A 22988-nucleotide genomic window follows, 5' to 3' on the forward strand; every position below is an offset into this window, starting at 1 on the left:
ACTGCGTTATTCAGGGTCACTACAGTGAATTCGAGGTATCAACTGTTTTACTTCTTAGAAATCAGACATAACACATTACCAAATCTTTAGTTTTATTAGCTGCATCACAGATCCCAAAGAGACCTCAGCACAGTTAATTTATCTTTCTGCTGTGTAAAATGCCCCTGGCTTCTGCTGTATGTGCTACTTCATTCTGCATTTGAATTTCTAGCTCAGAACCATGGCCCTCTTTTCCTGAACGGGCTTCAAAGCTCATAAAACAGGACAATTCTTTCAAATAAATATGTTGATTTTAAGAGCATACTCGTAGTTCAAAAGAACAGTTTGGCTTTGAAGCAATATTCCCTGCTATCGTCTCACAATCTGAGCAGTGAGATGGATGTTGCTGAATCTAACATGTGGTTACTCATCACAAGGTATAGCTGCAAATTTCACACAGCAGGACTCCTTTGTCAAAACAGTCCTCTGCTGGGAGAGTCTCTTCTGTGGGAGCTCCACAGGGCTCTGAGGCTGAGTACTTTGACATTTAAATCAACTTCTCGCAGCTCACATCTCATTTTCTTCTCTCTGCTCTGAGCAGGTTAGCTCTGGAATTGCACAAGCAAAACGTTTGTTCCTTTTCCACCAGCTCACATGGGCTGTTGTGGTTCTCAGTTCTCCAGCAATTCACTCCATGGAGAGCATTAAACAGATCAGTGCAGAACCCAGGATAGCTCCAAAGATATTTTATACCCAGAGAACATTTCAACATTTTTCCTGAGCCTACTTGCTTGCCTTCAAATATAACACACACACACACAGTATTCAATGCTTAGTCTGTATGTGAGAATTACTGAAGAAATATATTTTTATCAGGAAGCCTTGCTAATTCCATAGAGAAAAACCTTCTTATTTGCTTTTCTTGTTTCCTAAATAGGTGAAATATGTGTTGATGAATTTTACTTAAATATGTAGTTAATTTTGTATCAAGTCACCGAGTCTGAATGCAATCATTTCTGGGACAAAAAATCTCCAGGAAAATCTCTTAGAGATGGATCAAACTAAGTGTCCCTTCTATTGTCCCTGCAGGTCAGAGGAATTTCTAGTATACCTTGAAAAATTAACAGAGAACTTTTGACTTTGAAGACAACCATCTTGTTGAAGAGAAATTAGCATGTTGAATAAGAAATTAGCGTGAAATTGCCAGGGACAGAACCGTTGTGGTTCACCTGTAGATTTGTGAGGGGATGATCTTAGAAAAAAGATATCAAAAAATGACACTGGTAAAATTGATTCAATCTAGTATTGAACGTTTAAATTTTTAGATACAGAATGAGTTAAAATATTTTTATAAGGAAAATATCTTTAGTCTTATGGATATATGCAATCTCTTTGTAGCAGAAATAAGCCTATGAATATAGATCAATAGCTGGAAAATATATAACAACCATTTCCTTATGAAGAGAGGAAAGGTTGTTGCAAGTGAAAGAGATATTGCTATAGGTTGGTTCAGCAAAATACAGAGAACATGCCAAGTAGACTAAAGGACCCTCAGAATCTATAACTTTACCTGTAAAGACAGTCTGTATAATTACACTTTTTTTTTTTTTTTAAATACAGAACAATTGAGCCAAATGCAATACCCGAAAGAACAGAAAGTTAACTTTAATTTTTCAAAGCTTCTTACAAAATATATCACCACAAAGAAAAATGATGAAAGTTATATCAGATGTTGAGATGTCATTGCAAACATCAGGGTTTTTCTGCAAGAGGGCAATTTAGCAACAGTAGTATAGATTTAGATGGGAAAAAAAAAAAAAAAAAAAAAAAGAAAAGAAAAAGAAAATTGACAAGGAACAAAGAAATGGACGTGAATCCATCTGCTCATATTTCAGAAAATAGCTCACCACAAATATATCTGAAAACTCTTTGAATTTGCCAGAACAAATTGCTCCAACAATGGTAGAAGATATTTCTTTATTTGAAGATGTTAATAATTTGTAAGGTATAATAACTAGCTAACAATAATCACAAATAAACCTAATCATCAGGTTGTCTAGCTGAACAATAACCCATGGAGTTCATAACTGATGAAGGAAAAATAATACTCATTGTTAATATAAGTGGTGCTGACAAAGCAAAAAAGAGTCTAATTTACAAAGTATGATGTAAAGAAAACAACCAACCAAACAACAACAACAAAAAGATCACAAAAAGAAAAACCCTGTAAAAGAGAAGAAGAAAAAAGAAAGAAAAAGGAAAACCATGTAAAATACAGGACTCTTCCAGCCAAATCCTTAATTCTTTCAATAAGAGAACCATTCTTCTCCATTTCTAGTAATAACGAATGTTGGATTATAACCCAGGAGGAGTCATTTCAGTGATTCCACGTGAGCAAAAATTGTCACAAGCAATCTGTGTCAGATCAGCATAACTTTTTAGCATGCATACTTTTCGAGAACGTGGCCATATTTTTCTTACTTTTAACCATGCACTAAGTCTGCAAAAATACTAGTTAGGTTCTACCCTGAGCTGCAAATATATGTATCCAGAACAGTCACTTTTAAGTGGAACAGAGTGGAAGTGCCTTCTGTATATGGATAGCGGGCTGTAGATAAACATTGAGAAAACATTCCATAAAGCTAATAAAACACTAAGACAAGTATTTTTTTTTTTTTCCCCCCCCTCTGTTATAAGAGTTTCCCCTATGTTTAAGAATTAAGTCTATCCACATCAGGAAAATCCCATCCTTATACAAATGTTTTCTTAAGAGTTAATAAGTTAATATTATTAAGTTAACTCCTTTGGAGGTCTCCAACACTATCATCTATTTATTAAAAGTTGCCTTTATTTGTTAGTACAAATGTGAAGCAGGATTTTAATGAACTGTTTTATAATAGTTAAGCAAATATAGAGAGGTAATAAAATAGATTAATTTTATCATGTTTTTTAATTTTCAGCATTGATTATTCAACACTATTATTAGGGAGCATTTTTTCCCATGGAAAAGATCACACAACCCATTGCGTTACACATTAATTTTCTTGTTATTAAATTTATGTCTACACATATGCAAAGATTAGAACCTCAGACTAATCCGCTTTATAATTTTCCTCTTTTCATCCACCACTTTAGTAAGAATTCTTACATATCTCACCTCTTCTAGGTAAAACAAATGCATTTGAAACAGACAAGTTTTCCTTTACCAGAACCCAGTCTTCATTTGTATTTAGTAATAAAAATACTTAAACCAAACAACGTCATTCTTGAAATCCTACATATTCCCATGTATCTCCCTTCAATAGTTAACACCCTTACATACACCTTCTGACATAGAACAAACCCTTCTCTTACTCACAAAAACTGAGATTTGCAGGTCAGGCAAATCAGGCTTTCTCATTACCTGAGAAAGCACAGTTTTTTTTCTGTACCTATGTGCCTTGCATCCATGTGAAGAAGTAACAGAGCAAAACCTTGGTGGCTCTTGAAAAGAAGAAGAATGCAATGAGCAAGGAATAGACACAACCTTAACTCTCCTCCAGCTGAAGAACTTGGAAGACCAAAGCTCATCAAGGTTTGGTTCATCAGGGCTACCAGTCACCACACACCACACAAAAGCAGGTGATTGAGATTTGCATTTGGAGATTGTTTATTAAGAATAGGTTTTAAGGTTCAAATACACGCTTATGTGAAACTTTAAAACAGAAGATTTTGCTTCAATAGCAAGGGACATTTTGCTATGCCCTTGAAGAGCAATAGCCCTAATTTTAGGGAGAGCATCTTTTTTGCTAAGGAAATTAGCTAAATTCCTATTCAAAAAAGCAGTATGGAAAGTTTTTACTTTTAAGATGCCCATAAGAAACTATGATTTTCTGATTGTGAAACACCATTTCTGAGTGAATAATTTTCTCCCAGTTGCTTTTATAAAATCTATGCATTAACAATTCTGGAGCATATCTTTCGTGTAATGAGGTATGTAAAGTTTTTCTTTATAAATTATATACTTTTTTATATGAGCAGAGATGTAAAGTCAAATAGAGAAAATAAGTCAGTGGTACAAAGCCTCTAGGCAGTTTTCATTTCCATGTAATTTTCTGTGAGTACAGTTGTTGCATCTGTTTTTCCTCTGATTCCCACTCCCATCAGTTCATATTCTGTGCAATAATGTGAGGGTTTTATCTTAACTGTGTTTCAGGACAGCTGAAGTTATTGAAAGTAAAGACCAATAGTAAATGTTGCTTAATATTAGGACATAAGGATGTTTCAAAAGAAAGAAATAGGATTATTTTTTTTTCCTATCTTCTGAACGTTGCTTGTTCTTAACTGCCAACACTGGGAGGAGGCTTCTGAATGGAAAATTCCTAGTGCATATGATGATCCATTTTTCTTCTCATTCTCTTGTTTGTCAAAGCCCTCAGTGTGTTGAACTGTTATCTCTCTTCTGTTTAAGATCTAGGATGATCTTAAGTAAGACAGATAGTCTGTCTTCAGTGCTGTGACATGTATCTGTTTATGAGTAATGAGTATCACTGACAGACTGATTAATAGTAATTTTATATTGTGGAAGGAAGCTAGAAAGGGGGACAAAGGGGGAATATTTATTAATGAAGTACAGTCAGCACTGCACAATGGAGAAAGACTTTGTGGGGGAAAAAAAGTGGAACGATAAAGGGAAAACTACAGAAGCTCCAGAGAGCATGGGAAGTAGGTGGCGAAGCAGAACAGTGTAGAAGGAGGAAGATAAATTACCACATGAATGAAAGGCAGCGAGAAGTGAACAAGAGATTCACATTAATTCATGTGCACGAAGGGCCTCTGATTAATTCTGTAATGCAGGTAAAGAACAGAGATGATCAGGGCAGTACTTCACTGGCAAAATAATGGTACATACTTAAAGGGGCAATCTTTATCTTGAGCTGAATTGATGAACACACATCTTATCTGTATCAGTAGAGCTATAGTTTGAGTCTTACTCAGTCATTTAAACCTGCCATTCAAACACTAAATTGCAGTTCTTAAATTAAAGATCTGCCACTGTGAGCACCTGCTGGGATTTCCCTGCTACTGGTATTAATGTCTGACAACACCTTCTAAAAAGTTCCAGCCTGAATTATCTGTAAGTTTCAGACAGACCATACAGTATTTATTGGAACTCCAATATCTATAGTGGGAGAGCATATATTTGCAGCTTATCGATGATTATCTTTTTCTTTGACTTAGCCATTCCTGGCAAAATTCAAGTATTCAAGATAGACATATTTGAATCACGTTTGTCATGCTTAAGAACCAGGGCACACAGCAGTTCACCTTCAGTGACAAACACTTGTCATGGACATTTTAACTATCCACTAATAGCTTCTAAAATTCTCAGCAAACCAAAAGAAAAACCTTAGGAAAATCAAACAAACAAAATTTTACCATGCATATTTTAAAGCTGAAAGCAAAATTTGAGAGTAATTGCAATACAGAGAGTAAGGAAAGAAACAACATGTTTATATCCATCCATGCACAAGACAAGCTACTGCATATTTAATGTAGCATGTTCAAGGTTTTAAAAGTCCACAAACTGTACAAAGGAATACCCCTCAGCTCTTGCACATGTGAAGTGACATACACTATCTACACCACATTCGGCCTGTATTTTTTTCTGTTGGTCAGTTTGTCAATACTTTCCAGGCTTATAGCTTCTGTAAGGAAGAATTTGAGATCCCACACAGGGTGGCTGGATGGGAAATCCTGAGAGGCCATACTCTGCCCACAGAGGCCACCAAAACCTGGGCACCTTGGGAAGCTAACCCTGCAGCCCTGCATTAAAAACAGCTGCCAGAGGTGACTCTGTCAGAGCTTTTTTTAAAGAAACGCTTTGTGAGCTTGTTGAACTTTGACTGCTTTAATATAGTGTCTATGTTTTGATGAAAAAGTATTTTTCTGAGGAAACTTTTCTAATATAGTTTCTGTACAGGTCTCTCAAAAATAAATAAATAAAATAAAGCATATTTAAATATTATTGATTATTGCCAGGGTTCAAAGTTCAGGTTGCATTATCCAGCAAAGAAAAGTAGGTGTTGTTCATCTTAAACATAAAGTAAGATCGAAAAATAATTGACCAGAAAAGAGTCACAAATCTGGGACTTATTCTGGGACTATTCCAAGAGAATAAGGCCAGGTGTATCTGGCCTTATTCTCTTGGAAGCAGCATCCATGTCAGCAAAATCAATGGGATTTTACTGCTCTGGGCTCACTGGAGATCTCATCTAAATGTTTTACATCCACTGTAGCATTTCTATCATCTATGCAGGCAAAAGAAACACTCATTTTTCAGCTTCGGAACACCGATGAAGTTTATGACCACAGACAGAGCATATCTCTGGGTGACTGTCTCACTGCTACAATGGCCACAGACATTTATTCTTCCTTGGAGTATTTTTTACAGAGGCCACCAGGCTGCAGCTCTGCTTGTGGATGATGCTGGAGGCGAGTTAAGTACAATAACCTAGCAGAACAGGCAGTAGTGGCACAAAACACAGGCTGTGACAATGTACAAATGTAAGGTAGAATTCACAGTTTTGTCCCTTTCACTTCATTTCAGGTCTGTCATCACATGAACAGTTCCTTTAAATCTAAATACAATAAGGAGTTAAGGTGAACTAATCTACAAAAAAGAACTCCAAGTACAGAGGAAAAAAAAAAAGAGAGAGACAAAAAAAAAAAAGACAAAATCTGTGTTCACTTCAGTATTTCTTCCTAATATTGATGCAGAAATTAAGACACTGCAAACTGAAAGAAAATCCTACCTCCAAAAGCATGCCAAGACTTAAAAACCGAAGACTTTTTTTATTAGGAAAGGATGCTGCTAGGCTACAATAAGCTTCTCAAATCTCAGTCTCAGTGGGATCTCAATTCATGCAAGGTTCTCACAGCAGGTTTGCCATACCCACCAAGTCCTATCATTCACAAAATGTTCTGTCATTCACAAAATAGTTAGTGATTACCTTTAGAAATTAAGTGGTGCCTATCTTGTATATCACAGGTTTATGTCAGACTGAAAATCTGGGTCTGATTACATCCAGCTCCACAGTTTCAGAAAGGTCCAAAGATTTTTTCTTGCAAACAAGTGCCACAGATGTCACCGCAGCAAACATCTCACATCAGCAGCTATATCTGACGCACCCGGATATAGCCACACGTGCTCCACAACTATTATTGATATTGGTGGCATTCTCTGAGCTGAATTTAACAGTCTATATATGGCTAAAGAACTGTCTGTTGTCAACATATCCCCTTCATCAGATCATGATCTGAGGAGAACTGAACTACTGGGGCTTTTTAGAGTACTAAGCCAACTTCTAATGTCACTTCAGCAACAACAAAACACAAATAAATACATAATATAAATAAACAAAAGCTTTCCCCCCCCCCCCCCTAGTATTTATTTCTTTACTAGTTTTTTTTTTTTTTTTTAGAAGTGTCAGAAGTAACCTTGATATCACTTTAATTTTCTTTGAAAAACTGGAAAATTACTGTATATATGTACATCCATGACTAACAAAAATGTTGCATCTTGCTTATTACTGACCTTTCTTACAAAGTAGTATTTTCATCCTTTAAAAAGACCATAAATTAATCTTAGTGTCAAAAATAAACTCAGAATCAGTAAAAGACCTTCAATTCCTTTTCCAGTAACATGATCATCCACTAAAGAAGCTTGATTTTGATTTTTTTTAGTCTCTTCTTTATAGTTATCTCTTATTCTTAAATTAGTGGTAATTTTCCTCTGTTACTCCACTTGATCATAAAAAGGAGTGTAATTGCAATCCTGTTTTTTTTTGTTTGTTTTTTTTTTTGTAATTTTCTTTAAAACCAACACTTCCTCATTTAGATTACAGTAGGGAATTATTATTTTAGCTACTATCTTTGTAGTTGTTTTTTGTTGTTTTGTCTTGTATATTAGTTACTACTTTATAGGAGATATGCAGAGCTCACTTGGAAAAAAGTATAATGGAGTTTGCCATTCTCTTTTCAAGGTTATTTGTCTTTCTGTTTATGCTTCTCAAAGGTCTTTATTTTCAATTTCTTCTTTGTCTCAATACCCATATATTATGATTTATTTTTTTTCTTTGGTGAATAACTGCCCTAGCAATATGCAAAATCAGGCAAAAACCTCATTTGCAGTATATAATTTCTTTTTCCAGTTACTAGTCCTGTCAATCAGCTGGTCTCAGGCTCCCACAAAAGTATGTCAGGAGCTGTATTTTTCTTGCTATTATCCATAATCTCTGTGAAAGGAGAAAGCACATTATTTCATCTATGGTTGTGTCATACAAAAAAGAAAAAAAAAAAAGTCTTTTAAACATCACCAAGATTCAGCAGCCGCAGATAAGACAAAGCCTCAGTTAATTTCTCATCTTCAGATCTTTCTGCATCAGAATTTTTTTGACCCCACCAGTTTGAATCTGGCAAGGTAGATGATCAGAGAGGCTATATGCAGTGACAGTCCTTTACAAGCAGATAAAATATCATGAGAGAAAGGAAGAATATTTTCACTCTTTCTCCTTTGATACTGTTTGGCCTTTTATGCAGCTCAAGATGTTCTTCCAGAAAAGATTGCTCGTATTCAGTACCATCTTCCTGTGAGACGTTTTTCTGTCCTAGATAAGGACATTATCTCTTGAAATTCAGAACATTATTAATATGAGTTTTGTAAGATGCTCCATTACAGACATCTGGGGGTCAAGTTCTCTTTGCAATATGTAGTAAACCATACAGGAAGCTGCTCACTTTAGGATAACCTAAGGAAGGTCCATACCCCAACCCCATACTATTTACTGGGAGATCACAGGGTGAACTGGTGAGAGAAGAAATGGTTTTGACAAAGTCCCATACCCTTAGGACTCTTGCAGACATTCCCCAGTATATCTACGTGTTATTTCAGCTCATAAACTCATCGTTGCCCTCCCATGGGCAGGGATTTGGATATGGACCAACCACACACCACCTCTCCAGAACTACTACACGCAGCCCTACAAGGAGAGCAGACTCCACACTTACTATGCCTCTCCATCTTTATTTTCCTCTGATTTGCAGCTTAAATATGCATTAATCACCAAAGGAAGTGCTACTAGATCATCATCCCCACATGGTGAAATGGGAGCTGATAGAAACAACATTTCTGATGATGCTCAGCCCAACCTTGTATGGAGCAGATATGAGGACAACCGGTCCCTCCTGCATCAAGTACTCACTTGGCAGTTATGAAAGGAAGCTGTTCCTGACATTTCTGTGCAGGTTGAACCACTCCTTTCCTCCTCTGGACTTTTTTGTCATTTATTTTCACAAGTGTGTAAAGTGGGACTTGATGAAATTCAGATGCTAAGACAGTAGAAAGCTAGAAACTCTATTGATTCAGTGTCATTTATTTGTTAGTCACATACTGTGAGTACAAATTCCCATCTGAGAGAGGACTATGTGGATTAACAGAGTGGCATGCCCTCTTGAAGAACACAGCCTTCTCAGAAAAAAGGAGGATTTATTGTTTGTATTTTGTATATATATAAATCTTAAAGTAACTCCATCCTCGTCTTTATACCATTTCTTGTACTTCTGCCCATTTCAAGATTATATCTTCATTCCATAAAATGTAAAAGCTTCTGAAAATTGCTTGAAAGGGACTGTATTAGGGAAAAAAAAAATCACAAAACCAGATGAGCTCTATTTCTTTTTAACAGCTCATCATCGGTTTTCTTAAGAGAATACTTGTTTCTCTGGAAAGAAAACCACTTCAACTGAAGTAATTCCTCAGCTTTTTAATTATTACACTCCTCTTTGGTACTCAGCTTTAATAACTAATTCCTTCACCTGCCCATCTTCCTTAACTCTTGAAAACAATCTTCTCAGCAGTTCCAGCAGCGATGTGTTTTGTGTGACCATATTTATAAATGTATTGCAAAAGAAGTAATAAAACTGACCAGTTCAGATGAGCATTTTAAAGTGAATATAGACTAAGTCCCAGCTACTTCTCTGGCCTAATTTTATTTAATTTAATGCAAAAAGAAGAGAGTAGAGGCAATATTTCCCTGTGACGTGGCCTTGTTAAATGTGAGAAAAAGCAAAAAGCACTGGCTATTTAAAAGCCTCGAGCTTTTAAAGTGCAGCTTCCACCACAGAACAATAGGTTTTTTGGCCCCTTGTGTTATAGCACTAACTCCTCTCTCCTCTGAGTGCTGCAGACAAGCACATCTCCCACTCTCCCCAGGCCCAGTGAGAGAACTTTGAGTTCTGCTTGCAAATAGCTTCTGACCTTTCCAGTAGCAGAAGTGCCAGCGTACCCACTAGAGCTCTGTGTACTTTTGCAGGTGTAAACCTGTCATTTTAAGTTATCATCCAGGAAACCTGAGAAATTAAGTTAGAAAAATCTCAATATTTTATGTCATGTAATCATTCCAGTTCAGTACCGAAGATCTCAGGAACGCTCTTTAGAGCGTGTCTTTAAATCTACAACTTGAGGAGTCCCAAGCTCCTACCACTTCTTCCACTGACAAACATATTCAAACAGTATTCAGGTGAACACCTGTTTTTTTTTGTTGTTGTTGTTGTTTGTTTTGTTTTGTTTTCTTAAATGTGGAACTATAAGTAGAAGAAAAGATAAATTACTTAGAGTCAAACGCAGATTTCTCTTTTAAACTACCTCCATGTATATATATATATTTAAGGGAGAACACTGAAATTTAGAAATAAGCTGAAGAGTTATTTTCCAGAAGAGTTACCCTCTCAGTTCTGCACCATGCACTGCCTGTTCTAATTCTGCTGCTCAAGAATTATTTCATGTCAAATTCAGGAATCTGCTTTATTTTAAAATGCATGTTTTATTTTCTCCTTCATACAAGAGTATTTTCCTTGGCAGTAACTCCATTAGTCTCAATGTCAGTATCACTGATCCCAAACAAGGATGTTTTCCATTCCTCTGCAATTCGAGGCACAAGAAGAACAAACCTGGGTGCCAAAGCAGCCACAAGCTCTGCTGTGCTGAAAGTGGGCAGTCGCGGCAGTCTGGTTTCAGGCACACTCATAAAGGTAGTAAGATAAGAATTAGAAACCTTCCAGATTTGTGCTGAAGTGCCATGAGTGTGAACAATTTCATCTCCATCCCCCACATCACCTTTTCTTATGCAGGAGGTCTGGGTTAACTTTATTGACTTCACCTATTTTCAGCTGAAGCACAGAACAATATAGCAGGAAATCTGGATCATCAGGCTGATTTAATGGCATAGAAGGGCTTTTGAGCCTTGTTAGACAGGGTGATTCATCACAGGGACCAATTCTCATGCTTTGGGAAAGTGTTGGTTGGGCAAGCACCAGATAAATATGAGAAGGAGAAAAATAGAAATACTCAGCAAGCATCCTTTTCTCTTTTAAACCACCATTAAATTTAGTAAATATTTATGTAAAAATAATGTTCCAACAACCTCTGAAAGATGACAAAAAGCACAGTGTGGCAACAGCTGTTTCAAATCTGAGGACAACTGTAAAAATTTGTCCCAAACTCATGAGAAAGAAAGAAAAAGAAGCAAAGAGCGAAACAAACAAACAAAAAGTTTACAGAGGGCAATGTTCTATTTCTGGAAAAGTAAGTTTGCTTTTTAGAGGGGAGAAAAAGAAATGACTACTTCAAAGAGATCTTTCCTTTGCTTGCAAGAGATGATACCAAGTCAAGGGCCTGAGTTGCTGAGAAATTTGCTGTGGATGCAAAGGACAGGTGAATGGTGTGGAGACCCCCAGCTGTCTGCTCATCTGCAACTGAATGCTGAACTTTGATCTTGGACACAGAATCCTTGGGTGGCCCAGGTTTTCCAGCCCCTTTCATTAGCAACAGTTCAGGGTGAGAAAAATCAATATAAATTGCAGTGTGTAAGCCTGAGTTCTGGTGGCTGAAGGTAAGAAGGGACTGGTGGGCTGGAGACCTGCATGGATCTGCAGGGCTTGCTGTGACAGTGCAACATCCCCCTCGTTTCTTGGAATTACTGAATTTTTAACTTTCCTTCAGGCTCTGTTCTGAGTCTGAGACAGCAACATTTGTAACTCCCAATGCAGCACCATATCCTGCTTGGCAATGCTGTCCTTCTCTTGAGGAGCAACAGCTTCCCCCTGAAAGCACGAGCCTTCCTTTGAATATCTGCAGAATAGATGAAGAAGGCTTTCATCTAGGAAAAAAACACGATGTAATATATTAGAAAAAGGTAGCAAAATGTGGAGAGAGGAAAAACATTTGACTAATTTTAGATAAAAATAATGAAGTCAGCCACTAAATTTCAACTAAGATCTTTCCAGTCCTACAGGTTCATATTTAATGTCATGGAGACAGGAGTTTGTCTGAGACTATCTGAATATTCATTCGTGATGGCAATTAGAGACTAAGTTTTTAACCTGAATAGTTTGAAATATCTTAACATTCAAAAAGGTTAGTACAGAATCTTCATAAAATACAACTAAGAAATAAAGCATGCTTAGTAAATGTTATTTTACTGAAAATTGCCTTCTAACCTTGCTTTTGCTGCTTGAAATGGAAGCAAATATCTCAGTGCCTAATACAATGGAAACTCTATAACTGAATAAAGTTGAAGGACCTAAAGAAAAGAATATTGTTGTATATTTTTGTATCCCTGATTTTGCAAGTAAAACTTTTACATTTAATTACTGTGTCCATGTGCATATAAAGAGGAAAACACCACAGAAAAGTTTCTAGGAATTGTAAGCCTGTGGCAGACTTTAGCAAAATATTATAGGTCAGAATATAAAAGATCATTCATTTATTAATTTATCTGTCATTCAATTATGAAATGATGAAATGGCTCCTGTAAGTTAAAAATAAATTAAGATCCTAAGCAAGTAAAATATTACAATACTTTTTGATTCTAAGCCTTTATAAACAGCATAGAAATCTTAAAATTAAAAGCCTGATTTATAGAAACACCACTGAACTTTCAAACCTTCAAAGTTAGATTTTCCAGATAGGGACCCTTGCATTTCAGTTGGATCCATTGGACTGAGTGATAGTTTCCATGCTAATCTGCTAATCTCCTCTTATATTCATGAACTGTCTTTACTAAATAAATAAATTAAAATATAGAAGGTCATTTTGGAACTTTTGTTTTAGTTACAATAGATTTTCTTCTATATTTATATTACTAATATCTAAATAACTATTTTGTTATCATCCACCGTACCTCATGTAGAAACTGAAAGCATAAAATAATCAACCACATGGAGACTAATCATCAGGGGAAAAAAAAAAAAGGAAAGGAAACCTAGACAAAAATGATGTGCTCTGGGGCAGTACAAGATAAACATTTGTTCCCATGAAAATGACAAGATTTCCTTGCCTCTGCAGCTAGGAAAGACACCAACATACACCAGAGGAAAGCGCCCAATTAAGGCAATTAAAGAAGCAGCAATCAAAAGTTGACCAAGTTGAAAGCTTTTCAAAATGCAAACGGTCATGTTTGTGATAGATGACATTTCTGTATGCCTGTGTATTTTATCCATTTATTTCTTGCTGTAGCTGCTGTTTGATCAGCCAGGAAGCAGTATTTAAGCTTATACAGTAGTGTAATTGAATTTATACTCCACTACAAGTTAGAGAAATGTATTGTCATGGAGAATTTGGGTCAAAAGAATAAATTATTAGAATCACATTTCTTTGCTTTCTACCTTTCTCTGTAATAATTTGACCATTTTGTTGCTAAAACCATAAACTTGGTTGAGTTCATCATAAAGGCAATGTGATAAAAGCAGAGCTAACTGTGCTCCCAGCTTTGAATAATTTATAATTTAGGAGAAAGAATTACTACCCTGCTCAGAACCATTCCTGTTATTTTTATTGCTTGTACCCACCTCTGAGTAAATACCCCACTTCCCTTCCTCCCCAAAACCTGCACAGAGCCACTGCCTAGGTGCAATTGCGCTGGAGAAAATCCTTGAGAATGCTGCAAACAAACCCAGTTTGGGCTCTATCCCAGTTTTTCCTTTTTGCCTCTGCGCACAGAAACAAAATATAGCTTGGATGGAACTGTTTACATCTTACGCCAGTAATTTTACCATAGCATAACCATCTGTTTCCAGCCCACTGGCTCTAATTGCGCATCAGGAAAGTACAAGCCCTACAGGTTCCCTGTGCCTGCCAGTCAGCTACAGACAGAGGAACTCAGGCTTTTTGTACTCCATGTGCCAGGGAGCTCTACAGCATCAGCAATACTGGGAAGGACACAATGTGAAAAAGCCTGGGTCTGAATATCGTTGTTTGCTTCAGCGGGTGAGGAAAGGGAAGGTAATGTTACAGCCACTAAACATGCAGCAATCTCAGTGGGAAAACCGTTCTAATAGTTTCCCCTGAGGTATAGAAAACTTAATTCAATTATTCATTTGTATGCTTTTATTACAGCTTATCCTCCTCCTCCTCGCCTCTCCCTACCCCACCCCCAACAACAATAATCATCATCAGCCTCTTGTACTTTACTACAAAATCCTACCCCTCACAGCCCCTTTTAGAGCAGATTTTTAATTACAGGGATAAAGTCAGATAGCATAAATTCGACAACAAAACACTTAAGCGCATGCTTAATTAAAAGATTAAAGATTGGGATTTAAATACGTCTTTAAATGATTTGTTGATTGAGGCCATGAAGCAGAATGTCTGGTCTAATTTTCAGCTATCATTTTCTTTTTTACAACTACATTGGTTACTTAAAGCATGTCAGGACTTGGTTACCTGCCAGCTGCAGCTACTGAACAGCCTGCTGCAGCTTGGAGAATGCCTTTGACTCACGTGCCAGCCTCCAAACAGCTTTTCCTGCCCTGGGGCCCTCTTCCCGCTAATAAATGAAAAATTAGAAGAACTTGACATTAGTTTTTTTATCAGCTTTAAGACACAATAGGAACAGCGTGTAGCATTGAATTTTTGGAATAGCCTTTTTGCAATATTGTCGCATGCTGCTATATCACATATTGTGTAATAAAGCTTTCATTAAAGTTAAATTATGCAATTTTCACTATAAGCTCACACTGTAACATTTATTGTATATTTTCCTTCAAAGTGCCTACATTTTCACAAATTAGTGGATTTCTAAATTAAGCCCTCAAAACCATGCCATGGATGGCCTTGTGTTCCTTAAACACGTTGCAGCTTCACTCCTCAGGAATGAGGAGACTCAATCATCTGATGCACGATGGTTTGGGTTTTTTCAAAAGAGCTTATTTCTATTCCATAATATCTATATTGCCATTTCCCTCTGCTTGACGAGCTCTTTGAAGTCTCAGCTTGAGCAGACTAAGATGTACACGTATACCTTAAATAGAACATGGGAACTGCCAAGACATTGTTTTAATAAAAGTTTCTGAGTTATTTTTTAACCTTCTTCAAGCCCATAAAGCGTCCTTCAGCTATAGAGAAGTCACCAATGACTAACTTTGATAAAGGCAGCTGTCCCATCTGGGACTTGTGGGTACTTCTTCTGCCTCTTGCCAGTCTTTGTGCTATTGCTTTTAAAGAGCCTCCTGGGGCAGGGACTGTTTTGGGGGTGATGCACAAACAAGCTGAAGCTTCTGTGGGTGTTTAGTGCTGCCCTGAGCATGGAGGCACTGCCATGTCATGGACTAGGTAAGTAGCCCAGAGCTGGCTGGGAGCCCATCTTTTTTTCTTTCTCCTCTGATATGGTTTGATTTTCTTTTTGCTGCTTAAAAAGTGAATTATCACGATTTATGTTGTAATAAAGCCTGAGTTTAGTTTAAAGGTATTTTGATCTTTGCAGAAGTTTTGCTTTGGAGAAAAGCATTCCTCTTTTGAAGTACTGGCCTGGGGTCCTCTTGTATTAGGAAGTAATGGCTGAGTGAGTGTTTCTGTTAAGCAAAATCCTTACCAGTCTTGAGTTAAAATGTTGTGGGAGGACAGTATCTAGTGTGATGCTGTAATATGACAAATTTTCAATGAATTAAGTGCAAAGTTTTCTAGGCTCTGCTGGTTCACATGGGTGCTAAAGTACTGTATGCTGTAGACCTTAAACATTTCTGGACTACTGCAAGTGCTAAGGGAAGTGCAGGAATATTTTTCACAGGAAAGAAAAATAGTTTGAATGTTTACTTATTTGTTTGGTGTTTGGAAGTGCAAGTGTTATTAAAAATTGTTAATAACAACTTGTGTATGATGAAAGTAGAAGTGCACATTTAATGGTAACAAGTGATTTGGATTAGTGTTAAAAGAAGCAGGCTTACCAGGTGCGAAATTGCTAGGTTTAGTTTGTCCTAAAATTTTTTGTTGTTGTTTTTTTCCTCTCATGGGAATGAATAAAAGAACTTGAGGTTAGTTTGGTTTCAGGTTTTTGCTGTTTTGTATTTTCCTAAAATATAACTTCAAAGAAGCCAAGGGTGATGTTAAAGGAGAAAATAGTAAGCTGCCGAGGAACAGGAAGAGGTTTGATAGCTTAAATGCAAAATTATCTTCAACTCAAAGATGCAGGGTGTAGGCTACTGAGTTTCTGGGTGGTCAAAAGAGTCTCTATCCTCTCAATTGAGCACAGATCTCTTCAATTGGTTAAATGCAACTCCGGGTTTTTAAAGGAGGAAAAGGTTTTGAGGGATGATGTCCTGAACCAAGGCTTCCAACAAAAATGTTAACATAAGCTTAATTTATAGAAGCAGTAATGTAAGTGGTTGCCTGCTGTGGCTAGGACCTGGACTTGAGGGCCTAGGAGGTGTTTCATTGCCCTTTGTGGCTTTCCTCAGGTGCAGGGAACAAATGAGAGCTGCTGGAGCCAGTATTAAATAGAGATAAAATTAATTAGAATAATTATCCTATATTTGCCTATGTTAAAAGGCTCCTATAAAAGAAGCCTTACGAGAGGTACTTTTTCCTTTCCTTTTCATTAACTTCCTAGATTCAGTGAGGGTACTATTCATAATCATAAATTAATTTATTGAATTCTCAAAGCAGTATGTTCTAGTTCTTGTTGATGCTCAGATGAGTAAGTAACTGAGAGGGTTAACAGCCTGAGAAGCATTAAAACATCTGCAATGCATAGCCAGTCCGAAAAGCTGCTTCACAAAGCACTGGGTGATAATGCAGTGATACTGTGCAAGAAAAAGATAGTTATCCAGCTGTCAACTGTCTTACATTTCTTCATCTATCAAGTGTTTTAGAGGGCCACCTTTGTATGCTGCCATAACTTAATCCTTATAGCTGTGACATCTTAAGCATTGTTTGTTTGTTTTGGTGTCCTTTTATGAGAAACAAAGAAACAAACAAACAAAAAAAAAAACTTGACCTCCAGTGGGATTTAAAAAATTAAAAAATATTTTTTTAAATAAATAAATAACCCAGTAGGGCTTTATATTCATTTCTGTATTTTGAGTACAGAACAGAAGGCTACTAATCATTGTACTGCTTATCTTTCTGCTCTTGCTGTTCTGGGGTTTAGTGGGTCTGTGCTGCTCTGGGGACTGTTGGGGCTGTCAGCAGCGAAGGGGAAGATCAGGAGATTGATCCTGAATCATCGGGATGTTGTTGTGCAAGCTCAGGGTGTCTCCCTGGTCTTCTAGTTTTATGTGTCTCTGCCCTACATCTGCAGGAGTTGGCATAGTGAGATGAGCATTGAACCTCAGCTTGTGGTCAGGTCTTGAACTTGACTTCAGTCTTATGAACTGCAGTAAATGCTCCAGAGTGTACTTGTATTGACCTGGCTGTGTGCTCAGTGGGGATGATATTTGAACAAATCTCCACGTGGCCGAGTGTATGCTGTAATACAATGTTTAATAAGCTGTTCCTTCTCCTCATTATGTTCCCAGAACCAATGAACTCTGATGCTTTTTCTCTGCTTAGTTAACATTGCCTAACACTTCTAATCTTTCTAAACTTCTGCCCTCACTGTGTATAAGAACCTTAGTCTAGTTTTGCACCGTGTAATGTACTATTTCTTTTTAATACTTTCTTTGTTCTGCGTTTCATTTTTTGTAGACTGTGTCCATGCTACCATAACCTGGTGCAAGGAGCATCAATTTACCTCTGCTTTGCTGTTCATTATTTTATATATATCTACCGCAATTCATAAATCCATGCCAAAGTCACTTTTGTAGAGTCAGTGCTTCCTAGCTTCTCTCACCAATTAATTGGAGGTACTCTTGACAGAAATGACAGATATGCCTGAGGAAGAACTAGTGTCTAGGGGAGAGTGTTGAGATAACCTATAAAGCTGAAATTAATAAGTAGATGAGTTTCTGATGATGCTCTTGAATAAGTGGCTAATCAATAAAGTACACTTTGAACAAAAACACTCATTCATTATAAGTACAGGGGCTTGTCTATGGCTAGGAAAGATAAAATATGAACAAAATTTGCTTTTGTGAAGCTAACAGAGCTCTTACAGCTCAGTGTAAAGTTTTAATGCCATCCTAGATGTATATTTTTCCAGAAACATATTGTAAACTTTTCTGGATAGGAGAAGATTAATTAAAGGCTATAGAAAGCACAGATTGAGGAATGTCCCCTATTCACTATTGGTGCAGGGTGTTTTTCTGTTTTTTTCTTTTTACGCAAAACAACATAAAGAGGCGCAGCTGTCACTTTTTTTTTTTTTTTTTATCAGCAGGACAGGCTATTAGTACAAAGTGGATATTTTTTCAATGACTTTTGTAATTAGTTTTCACATCTTTGTTTCCACATTCAGTAGCATTTTTAGGACCCATAAGCATTGTCCTTCTCCACATGGATATTACATGTTTCCCTACAGCTGTGCTATTACTGAAGATTATGATTTTATACGTGTCCGTCAAGAACAATGAATGCAAGTCCACGTGAACTATACCATAACTCTTAATGTATTCTTCCACTTTTTCCCCAGTTAGCATTTATGTTCTGTTTAATTCCTTACAGCGAAGTGAGGCAGGTTACTTGTTACCTGAAAGCTACAAGCTAATCCCTTCTGCATATCCATCCCTCATTCTGTGGTTTATTCCTTTACAATAGTGGATTCTGTTTTCCTTTCACACTGTGGGCTTTGATTTATTGCTGAGATTCAAAACCATGCTCTTCAAAACTGCTCACAACCACCATAATGTAATATTCGTAACTATTGAATTGAAGTGTTTTTTTATTGCTTGCATATAGGAAAATGCTGCTTTTTTTATGAAGTGTTCCTGCTCTTAAAGGAAAAATTCCATGTTTAAGTTACAGGAGTTTCTTTACCAGCTTTTCAAACCAAAATTCTTATCAAACTACTAGAGAAATCATGCAATTGCTTGCATATTTGTTTAGACAGGATAAGGAAACAAATTCTGAGGTTCTGTGTAAACAGCTTCAGAATGGGAAGTTATGGGAGCAAGGACAGGTTTTTGCACAACCACATTTTATGTGGTCTTCTTACCAGAGTGCCCGTGGTAAGCAGGTATGTCTGGGCTTTGGTGATGCAAGGCTGTGTTTTTTCATGTGTCTTTGGTTTCCTATCTTCCTGGGTAATAAATATTTTAATGTTGTGAGGCTGAAATCTTAATTTTTTTTGTGTGTGTGTGAAACAAGTCTCCCATCCACTGAGCCATCTGGTGGATTTTAGCTGTAAGGGCAGGACTGGACAATTTAATAAAACATTTCTCTTAGAATCTTGTTTATGTCTTAATAGTTAGTTTTATGGTTGCATTATGTATCTGTAGCTTGGTTTAAACTCTATAAAGTGTAACACTTTTCAAAACAAGATTGAAACAGCAGTAGATTTTGGACTCCATCCTAAAAATACTTGCTTGATTTCCACTGTTCCACAAGGACTCTGGCTCTGCTTTGATTTGTGGGTTTTCGTGGGTTTTAGAACCAGCCTGGGCCTAAGAATTCCTCATGTAGATTTGGTCCATCAGTTGGAGATCCCCTTAGGCTGGGATTATGTGGCCTCAGAGTAACGTGGCTTGATGCAGTACAGAAGGTGGGATTTGGCTTCTTTGTTATAATACAACATGTTCTCCACTGTACCTTTTATTTCTACTTTAAGTGATAAACCTGCAGTGACAACCATATGGGGAAAACAGCTGAGCACTTTTGTATTCATTTCTCCCCATCACCACCCCTTTGCCATCATTAAATTACACTCTCCGTGGAGCTTTTATTTCTGTGGGAACTATATAATTACTCACTTATGACTTGAAGACAAAGTTAAAAAAGGGAGGAGGTGGAGAAATATCCACGATACCTCCCCAAGCTGCACTGGTGCTCAAGTGTGCCTCAGAAGAATCATGTACAAGTCTGCAAGTCACCTTGTTTTTTTCTGTGGTAAGGAGTGGATCACTGCAACAGTGTAAGAATTATTCCACAAGCCTTGCCTGTGGAAAGGAGCCATTAGGAAAATCAGCTCTGCGTAACCTTACTGCATTTTTAATTTTAAAGTTGTAGGAAAGGATTGACTTCAGCAAGGTCAGATAGCAAAACTCTCATTAAGTAGGATCAATATTTCAATAAATTGTCTCCTTTCTCTATAGACTGAGAAGGAAGAAAAATTCTTCATTGTGAGAAGAGCAGAATGGTCATCCAAGAATGTATATGCTATAGGTGATGCTTGTCAAATATTTAGAATTTTGTGTATGAGAATTTATTGATTCCCCAAAATACAATTTTGGTGAAGGCAGGATGTTTTTGCAGAGAAATTTTGTTTTTGTTACAAGATTTAGTTTGAATTTATCAAAACATGAAACAGTCTTTTTTGAGGTGTGTAGGAGCACTAGCTAAGCACATCTGTGAAGCTGATTTTGGAACACTTTATAAGAGCTCAGGAGGTTTCATGTTGCTAATATCTGAGATTTTGATTTGTCACTGATTGTTCAGTATTTGAAATAGATTTTTTTTTTTTTTTTTGAAATGCTGTGAAACTGTCTTCAGTGGGTTATTTAAACTGTTTTGCTTGTTTCCTCATGGGGCTTGAGAGTGTCAGTGGAGTCAATGCAGTCAAGCCTATCTCTGTGCTTGGGTCCTGAGCACCCACTGGAAAAGGGAAACTATTTTTTCCTTTGACACTGTGGCAAAAATGTCTTTTCTCAGCCTGCTCTAAAAAGAGCATGCTTTTATCACATCTCCTTTTGACCCTGCTCATTCCCTCCGGGATGCATTTTCTTCTCATAGACATCTCTGTTACACAGAGCTATAAAATCACATACAGCTGAACTCTGCCACCAGAGTAACATGTGCACTGCCTGGTTTCCACTGGGGGACATGTTTGTATGAATATGTCCAAGATAAATTTCTACTAAACAATCCTCTGCCTAAAAGAAGTGTATTTCTAACGTCAGTAGTTAATGTGAGTTCAGTGAGCTAAAAAATGCATGAGTCTATAAACTGTGTATATGAATATAAGGTATTTTGCAGAATCCCTATAACAGCAGGTTAAAATGAATATATATATATAGAGAGAGAGAGAGAGAGAGGCATTCTTTTGCACCTGCATAGGAATGAGCTCATAGGAGCAATAAGGCAGGCAGACTGCAATTACCCCTCTGATTGCTAGGAACCAATTATGTATGGATTCTGTCTGTTTCCTTAATTACAAAAATGAGACCAGCTTTCCTGGTTATTGATTTTGCTATTTACTTCACTAGTGATTTACACTAGTGTGGAAGGGAACTCTAAGTAATTCGTCACCAAGTAATCATCTCCATAAAATAACCATGTTTTGTCTTTACTAGGCATCCTGAGTGCATTTTTCTGTGGGAATTCAGGATAGTGAGAAGTTCAGGATCAGTGTACATATTAATCTTAAGGCTTTAAACTCTATTATTTTCTGAATGTCTTTTTGATACTTTATATAATTAGTGCAAATCCTCTTTAAAAGATAGCTTTCCTTGCAGTCTGTTAATCTGAGCTTTCTAGTTTAGCTGTTAATTTTGCTTTGGACCTGCTTTGGGTAGTAGTTGCAGTCTGGGTGCTGGGCATGAGCCAGTGGAGAGCCCACCATGCAGCATTTGTGAGACAATTCCTAGCCTTGACACCCACCACCCACTATTCTCCAGTTTGCTTCCATAGAAAATTTCCTTAAATGTACAAAGTTTTTCTTGAAGGAAAGTCAGATTTATTTTTTTTTTGTTTTTATAACTCATGAGACAAATAGAGGTATTTCCTCCCAGCTAGTAGAAAGCTAATGTAATTATTTTAAGTAAATGTTTTTTTCTGCATGTCCATATGTAGGAAAAAAAAAAATCATCCTTGGCTCATGTTGGTATGGTAACAGCAAAAAGGCTTGCATTTATTTATTCATTAAAGCTGCTGGCAGGGATTTTAAGTCCAATGGTCTTGTCCCTTATGTCTTAGTGCTTAAAAGAACACTAAATCTTCTAGCTGTTTTGCAAAATATGTCATTACAGTTTCTGGACTAGTTCTTAGGTCTCTTAAAATCACGAGGAAACAAGTGAATATCTAAAATGTTCATCTCCCTATTCCTCAGCAAACTACAGAAAGGCCACGTTAGCCACTTGTGTTAATTGAGTGTATCAGAAGCTTTATGAACACATTTTCATTGTGGGTTTTCTTTGGCTGCATATTAGAATACATTAAATAGACTATCCTGGGCTGCCTTGCTGTATTTTACTAGCTTATCTGTGTACACAATCCAAAACAAGACCATTTCCCACCTCTACATTTTTTTCCCCTTGTTAAACATTACAGGAGTTGATAATAATGTTTTTCATGCACTTCAAAAAACACACAGGATACGATCTTGCCTTTATTTTGTTAGCAAAAAAAAATACATGAATATCAGAAGAAAGTAAGGTCTTGTTTTCTTTAATCACACTGCATAAAAGCATTTTGAAAAACCTGAATGAGTATCAGTGTAGCATTAGCTTTGTTATCAAAATTTCATCTATCTCATGAGACTAACTTATCTATTCATGCAGGTTTTTGCCTGAGGAGGGAAGATTAGAAGAAAAGAAACTTTAGTAGGAGCTAGTCTCCTTTGATCACACATTTTATGATATGTGATATATGCTGTGCTGTTTTAATA

At 36.8% G+C, this 22988-nt stretch overlaps 2 long non-coding RNA genes across 2 annotated transcripts in view; one reads left to right on the forward strand and one right to left on the reverse strand.

Annotated features, from left to right (window-relative positions):
• Window positions 1–11017: 11017 nt before the first annotated feature.
• Window positions 11018–14360, reverse strand: LOC110352567 (uncharacterized). The gene is made up of 2 exons (XR_002401697.4): window positions 13867–14360; window positions 11018–12176 (listed from the first exon to the last, which is right to left on the reverse strand). It is a non-coding gene; the product is annotated as an uncharacterized lncRNA (long non-coding RNA).
• A 1029-nt stretch (window positions 14361–15389) lies between these two features.
• The window catches only part of LOC110352569 (uncharacterized), a 67973-nt gene continuing 60374 nt past the window's right edge, over window positions 15390–22988 (forward strand). The window contains exon 1 of the long non-coding RNA XR_005269365.2: window positions 15390–15628. This is a non-coding gene — a long non-coding RNA (uncharacterized lncRNA). The remainder of the gene's footprint in view (window positions 15629–22988) is intronic.

This window comes from Anas platyrhynchos, chromosome 14, assembly GCF_047663525.1.
Source record: "Anas platyrhynchos isolate ZD024472 breed Pekin duck chromosome 14, IASCAAS_PekinDuck_T2T, whole genome shotgun sequence".
Taxonomy (NCBI): Eukaryota; Metazoa; Chordata; class Aves; order Anseriformes; family Anatidae; genus Anas; species Anas platyrhynchos.